Source organism: Staurois parvus, unplaced genomic scaffold, assembly GCF_062004578.1.
Source record: "Staurois parvus isolate SC_StPar_1 unplaced genomic scaffold, SC_StPar_1.0 ptg002293l, whole genome shotgun sequence".
NCBI classification, from domain to species: Eukaryota; Metazoa; Chordata; class Amphibia; order Anura; family Ranidae; genus Staurois; species Staurois parvus.
In genome coordinates, this window is record NW_028320089.1 from 12,364 (window position 1) to 20,130 (window position 7,767).

The window sequence follows — 7,767 nt, forward strand, 5'->3', positions numbered from 1 at the left end:
ACCACCAAAGGCAAGCAGATGGTCACATCCCACAAGGATGACCAGACATCACAAAATTCACTAGTACAGTAATTTCCCCCAAAGGTTAGCTGATGCTACAAGAGCTTATCATATGGACCCATCCCGCAAGGTCTATCAGACCCCACAAAAGCCCATGATACAGTCATTTTCACAAGGTCTACCAGACATCACAAAAGCCCATCATACGATCACATACCACAAGGTCTACTAAACACAATAAAAGCCCAACATACGGTCACATCCCACAAGGTCTACCAGGCACCACAACAGCCAAGTATACAGTCACATCCCACAAGGTCTACCAAACGCCACAAAAGCCATTGATATGATCATTTCCCATAAGGGCTAAGATGCCACAAACGCCCATCATATGGTCACTTCCCACAAGGTCTACTAGACGTCACAGAAACCCACCGTATAGCCACTTTACACAAGTTCTACCAGACGCTACAAAAGGCAAGCATATGGTCATGTCCCACAAGGTCTACCTGACGTCACAATAGCCAAGCAGATGGTCACATCCCACAAGGTCTACCAGACACCACAAAAGCCAATCATATGGTCACTTCACTCAAGGTCTACCAGACAACACAAAAGCTCCTCTACAGCAACTTTCCACAAGGTCTACCAGACATCACAAAAGCACATCATATGGTCACTTCGCACAAGGTCTGTTAGACATCACAAAAGCCCAGCATTTGCCCATTTTTCTCACGTTCTACCAGACACCACAAAAGGCAATCAGACCGTCACATCTCACAAGGATGACCAGACATCACAGTAATTTCCCCCAAAGGTTAGCTGATGCTACAAAAGCTTATGATACAGACCCATCCCACAAGGTCTACCAGACATCACAAAAGCCCATCATATGATCACATACCACAAGGTCTACCAGGCATCCACAACAGCCAAACATACAGTCACATCCCACAAGGTCTACCAGATACAACAAAAGCCATTAATATGGTCATGTCCCACAAGGTCTACCAGACCCCACAAAAGCCCTACAAGGTCTACCAGACCCCACAAAAGCCCATGATACAGTCATTTTCGTAAGGTCGACCAGACGTCATAAGATCCCATCATACGATCACATCCCACAAGGTCTACCAGGCACCACAATAGCCCACCATGTAGTCACAACCCTCAAGGTCTACCAGATACAACAAAAGCCATTAATATGGTCATTTCCCATAAGGGCTAGCAGATACCACAAAAACCCATCATATTGTCGCTTTCTCCAAGGTCTACCAGACATCACAAAAGGCCACCATACAGTCATGTCCCACAAGGTCGACCAGGCACCACAAAAGCCCTACAAGGTCGACCAGGCACAACAAAAGCCCATCATACGGTCACATCCCACAAGGTCTACCAGATACAACAAAAACCATTAATATGGTCATTTCCCATAAGGGCTACCAGACACCACAAAAGGTCTTCCAGACCCCACAAAAGTCCATTAGACAGTCATTTTTGTAGGGTTAACCAGACATCATAAGAGCCCATCATACGATCACATCCAGGGGCAAACTGACCATTCGAGCACTCGGGCACTGCCTGAGGGCCCGGGGTCAGTAGGGGGCCCCATGAGATGCTCCTGGTACCTTTCACTGGCTTTTTCATAGGCTTTTTTGGGTGTGGGCGAGGACACAGGGGCCCCATGATCCCCTATTGCCCGGGGGCCCCATGAGTTGTCAGTCCGCCCTGATCACATCCCACAAGGTCGACCAGACACCACAAAAGGCCACCATACGTTCATGTCCCACAAGGTCTACCAGACCCCGCAAATGCCCTACAAGGTCTACCAGACACCATAAAAGCCCTACAAGGTCTACCAGACACCACAAAAGCCCTACAAGGTCTACCAGACACCACAAATGCCCTACAAGGTCTACCAGACACCACAAAAGCCCTACAAGGTCTACCAGACACCACAAAAGCCCTACAAGGTCTACCAGACACCACAAAAGCCCTACAAGGTCTACCAGACACCACAAAAGCCCTACAAGGTCTACCAGATCCCACAAAAGCCCTACAAGGTCCACCAGACACCACAAATGCCCTACAAGGTCTACCAGACCCCACAAATGCCCTACAAGGTCTACCAGACCCCACAAAAGCCCTACAAGGTCTACCAGACACCACAAATGCCCTACAAGGTCTACCAGATCCCGCAAAAGCCCTAGAAGGTCTACCAGACCCCACAAAAGCCCATTGGACAGTCATTTTCGTAAAGTCGACCAGACATCATAAGAGCCCATCATACAATCACATCCCACAAGGTCTACCAGGCACCACAAATGCCCTATAAGGTCTTCATTCTTGTCATGAGTAGGGCTGAAATAAATATGTGTAGCACAAAAACTCTAACACACACCCGTTTTTCTCAGCACTGCCATAAACTAGTTTTGTCCTCCGCGGGAGATGTCAGGACCTGGAGTTCAAGCTCTATGCCAACTTCTGAGAATGGAAATGAGCCAATCACACTTGCAGGGGGTGGGAATTTGGGGCTCTGTGCCTGCTAGAGTGCCTTCTGCCGTGAAGGTGGTGTTCCCCTTTAAAATGTCACACTAGCTGCAGACCTGGAAATCCAGCGGCAGGTGGCAGTGGAGGGCTGAATGCTTTGTTTTATCAAGCCCCGCCCTCCCGTGACTCACTATTGGTCAGTTAAGCCAACAGGGGCGGACCTGGCCTGTTGTGGGCGTAGCAGAGCGAACCATGCCTTCACCTCCGCCCAAAAGAGGGCGGGGTCAGGGAGGCCGTACTTCGGCTGCGCTCAGGAGGAGGCGGGGCCGGCGAGTCTGTCCTCTGTGGGTGTGTCCCGGAGCGGGCGGGGTTATTTAGCCCATCCTAAGTGGGAGTGTTACTGTATGGGAGAGGTCAGTAAGCCCGTCCCTCGCGTGGGCGTGCTCAGTTGTGGGCGGGGTCGCACAGCGTGGCTCATATATTACGCAGCGGTGGAGGTCGGTGCGATGATCGGTCGTTCGATGATGTCGATGCGGTCGGTGTACGAGTTCTCGGCGCGGCTCCTGTCCGGGGAGTCGGTCGGATTGGACCGGTATCGGGGGAAGATCCTTCTCATCGAGAATGTGGCGTCACTCTGAGGGACGACCGAGAGGGATTACCGGCAACTCAACCAGCTGCAGGGCGACTTCCGGGACCGGATCCAGGTCCTCGGCTTCCCCTGCAACCAGTTCGGGCACCAGGTGAGTGGAGGCGCTGGGCCGCCGTCATCCCCATCCCCCGGCTTCTCCCCCATAAGCTGGCCATACACGTATAGTTCTTCATTCGAGAATAGTCGTTTGATTTTCTAATCGTTAGTGAGGGGTTAAATCGATGTTCGCTTTTGACGGCAGTGACGGGAAAATTCGAAGGGGCAGGAAGGAAAACTTTTCTCGATCAAACGAATTTTTGGCCAGTGTATGTGGAGATCGTTCAGAAATGACATTAATTTTAAAACTGAATATTAAAAGCAGATGACAATTTTCAAATGACAGTCCAAAGAATCTTTTGCACAAATGTTCTCGTCTGAAAATCTGCGTGTGTATGGCTAACTCTAGATCGGCCTACAGATCAGACTTCACTGGCTGCATGCTGGTTCAGAGGATGGGAAGTGACTGAAGCTGGAGGTTCGAGAGGACAGCCGGGGAACAGGGATTATCCAGGAGGAGAGGCTGGGGATGGCGGTCTTCCATGCTCATCCTCAGGGGTCGCTCTCTGGGGGTATCAGCCAGTCGGTGACGTCCATTTGCGATGGGTTGGTGTAGTGCCCAATGTAGATCCATCATTGCCCTCTGTCACCCTCATCCTGCGGTCTAATTTATAGATCAGAGCAGCCAATCAGATTTCATTCCTCATCTGGTCAGTGAAGGCGATTGGCTTCTATAGGTCATGGTGATCCTGGGATTCTCCTAGTGCCCAATGTCTTCCTTCGTGTCCTTCGTACACCTACATGGTGATCCCCATCCCCCTTCCATGAGTGCTCACCATTCTCTCCACATACCCCCCCCCCCCCCCATAGTGCTTTCCACCTTCCCCCTCCCCATTCTCTCCACATGCCCCCCCCCATACTGCTTTTCATCCCCCTTCCATGAGTGCTCCCCATTCTCTCCACATGCCCCCCATAGTGCTTTCCACCCCCCCCTTCCATGAGTGCTCCCCATCCTCTCTACATACCCCCCCATACTGCTTTCCACCTTCCCACCCACCCCCCACAGCCATGAGTGCTCCCCATTCTCTCCATAGTGCTTTCCACCTTCACCCCCCCCCCACATATATAGGGTACCTCATCTCTCTGCACTCCCCATTCCCTCCTTTCTCCCATATAACGCCTTCTAGTGCTCATCTTCCTTCATCATCCTCATCCTGATCACAGCAGGTGCCCTATGACTCTCGGTGTCACACAGGTGTTGGGTGTCACTGTAGTACAGTGCAGCCATGTGACACTGATGGAGCCATAGAGCGCCTGCTGTGATGAGCACAGCGAGACGCTACTCTACACTTTTGAGGGGGGCAGTAAAACATGCAGATGGGCTGCACTTTTAATAGTGTTGGGGAGTGAGGGTGTTACCTGCTGGGGGTCTCGTGTTGGAGAGGGGGTGTAAAGTGGTGGGGGTCACATGGTGTTGAACTGAAGGTGTTACTTGGTGGAGGGGGAGCAAGGGGGGTGTTACCTTGTGGGGGTCTCATGGTGTTGGGGAGTGGGGGTGTTACCTGGTGGAGGGGGGTGAGGGTGTTACCTGCTCTTGAGTCTCGTGGCGTTGAAGAGGTTAACTAGGGGGTATCTCATAGCATTGGGGAGAGGGGGGTGTTAAGTGGTGGGGGTCACATTGTGTTGAGGAGGGAGGGGGTGTCACATGGTGGGGACTGGGAGTGTTACCTGGTGGAAGGGGGTTGGCACCTGGTGGGGGTCACATGGTGTTGGGGAGGGAGAGGGTGTCACATGTTGGTCGTGGGAGTGTTACCTGGGGGGGGGGGGGGGGCACCTGATGGGGTGGGGGGGGGGTCTCATGGTGATGGGGAGAGGGTCTTACCTGGTGGGGGATCACATGGCTTTGGGGTGGGAGGGGTGTTACCTGGTGGGGGGGTCACATGGTGTTGAGGGAGGGGGTGTTGCGTGGTGGGGGCCTCAAATGGCTTGGGGGAGAGGGGATGTTACCTGGAGGGTGTCACATGGGTGGGGAGAGAGGGAATGTTACCTGGTGGAGAGGGGGGTGCTATCTGGTGGGGGTGGTCACATGGCATTGTGGAGGTGTTACCTAGTGGGGGCCACAGATGGGGGGGGGGGGGGGGGTGTCGCATGGCGTTGAGGTGTTACCTAGTGGGGGCCACAGATGGGGGGGTGTCACATGGCGTTGAGGTGTTACCTAGTGGGGGCCACAGATGGGGGGGGGGGGGGGTCACATGGCATTGAGGAGATGTTACCTAGTGGGGGCCACAGATGGGGGTGGGGGGGTGCTACCTGGTAGGGGCCACGTGGAGGCACTCTGGTCACAATCCTATCTGTCTGTGTGTGGTGTCTGATGACGTCTCTCTCCCGTAGGAGAACAGCTCCAACCAGGAGATCCTGAACTCCCTGAAGTATGTTCGGCCCGGTGGCGGTTTTGAGCCGGCGTTCCCTCTCTTCGAGAAGTGTGACGTCAACGGGGAGAAGGAGCTGCCGCTGTTCACCTTCCTGAAGTCGGCTCTCCCCTCCCCCAGCGACGACCACGTCTCTCTCATGACCGACCCCAAGAGCATCATCTGGTCGCCGGTTCGCCGCAACGACATCTCTTGGAACTTCGAGAAATTCCTGATCGGGCCGGATGGAGTTCCGTACAAGCGTTACAGTCGGCGCTTCGAGACCATCAACATCCGTCCGGACATCGAGGAGCTGCTGAAAGCGCAGAAATGAACGCCGTATTGCAACAAAGATGGCGGCTCATGACGCTCTAGGGGGTCCCGCTGGACGCAGGTATCGCCTGCAGCCGATTACTCATGATGCTCCACCTTTAAAACAAGAAGAGGCGGAGCTGATGTTCTGTAAATTGTCTGTAGGAGGCTCTGTGGTTGGGGGGGATCGCTGTGGAGGGGTAACTTTGTATCCAATAAATGGAATCTTTCACTTGTGATCTCAGTTTTTCATCATTTTGTACAGGAATGGTGGAGGTTGCCGTCTGCTCCACCCTCAACTCCTATTGGTTGAACAGCAGCATTACATTTGGGATTTTGGGGATAAGAACATATAAAATGCAGATAATGGTGACTCCGCCCTCTGCGCTTTAAAAAAATGCTAAATTTATCAATCCTGAATTTTGCCTTTTAAAATGACTTTTTTTAAAGGTGACCTGTCCATGAGCATACACAAGCTCTAATGAAAAATACTAGTGGCCTGCCTGTCATGCTGATCCTCTGGCTTGGTATGTATGGTATTTCTGACCCCAGACGCGTATGTAAATCAGAAGCTCCGCCCTTCTGATGGGTGGACTTGCTCAGTTACACAGCGCATTTAAAGGAGGAGGTAGCCAGGTGCGCCCACAAGTGATCAGTGTCCCCACAGCTGGAATTTGAAAGGTGGCACTGGAGAGCAGAGGATCAGCATGACAGTGGGAGGGGCTAGAGGGCAAGCCAGACATGTAGGATGGAATCCTACAGGGATACTATTTGTGACCTCCAGAAAATGCTGCCTGCCTGGCTGTCATACCCACACAGAATAAGTGTGCAGATCAGGCTTGTGTGTTCTAGAACGTCCCTGCCTCTCCTCAGGTGAGGGGCCCAGAAAGGATCAGCATGTTCAGACGCAGAGCTTGGTGGTGGTATCGGCCTCCATGGCTGGTTCTATGTAGAATCCTGCTGAGAGAAGAGCTGTGTCTGGCCTGATAAGCTGGAGGGCACAAAATCTGCTCCACCCATACTGAACGTGTTGCTGGAGCTGGTGCTGAAATGGTTAATTCCCCCCCCCCTCGGATTTGTGCAAGTCTCAATTCCCGATTCCTTTCCTGGAGGAGCTGGAGTCAGCACAATGACTGCGGGGAGGGCAGGGCATCTCTACATGCTGGCAGTTGTAGTTCTCTCTTCAGCACCCTATCCACCTCCAGCGGAAGGAACTGCAACTTCCGGCATGTACAGGTAGCCTGCCCTCTTACAACTAATGGAGACCTACAACTCCCAGCATGTACAGGTACCCTGCCCTCCTCCAACTAATGGAGAACTACAACTCCCAGCATGTACAGGTAGCCTGCCCTCCTCCAACTAATGGAGAACTACAACTCCCAGCATGTACAGGTACCCTGCCCTCCTCCAACTAATGGAAAACTACAACTCCCAGCATGTACAGGTACCTGCCCTTCTACAACTCCCAGCATGTACAGGTACACACCCTCCTACAACTAATGGAATGGAGAACTACAACTCCCAGCATGTACAGGTACCCTGCCCTCCTCCAACTAATGGAGAACTACAACTCCCAGCATGTACAAGTACCCTGCCCTCCTCCAACTAATGGAGAACTACAGCTCCCAGCATGTACAGGTACCCTGCCCTCCTCCAACTAATGGAGAACAACTCCCAGCATGTACAGGTACCCTGCCCTCCTCCAACTAATGGAGAACTACAACTCCCAGCATGTACAGGTACCCTGCCCTCCTCCAACTAATGGAGAACTACAACTCCCAGCATGTACAGGTACCCTGCCTTCCTCCAACTAATGGAGAACTACAGCTCCCAGCATGTACAGGTACCCTTCCATTCTCCAACTAATAG

General features: G+C 52.6%; 1 pseudogene across 1 annotated transcript; it reads left to right on the plus strand.

Moving 5' to 3' along the window:
• Window positions 1-2,933: 2,933 nt before the first annotated feature.
• LOC149431324 (glutathione peroxidase 1-like) lies at window positions 2,934-6,137 on the plus strand (annotated as a pseudogene). The gene is made up of 2 exons (XR_016309330.1): window positions 2,934-3,233; window positions 5,570-6,137. The product of XR_016309330.1 is annotated as a glutathione peroxidase 1-like (transcript).
• Window positions 6,138-7,767: the final 1,630 nt, after the last annotated feature.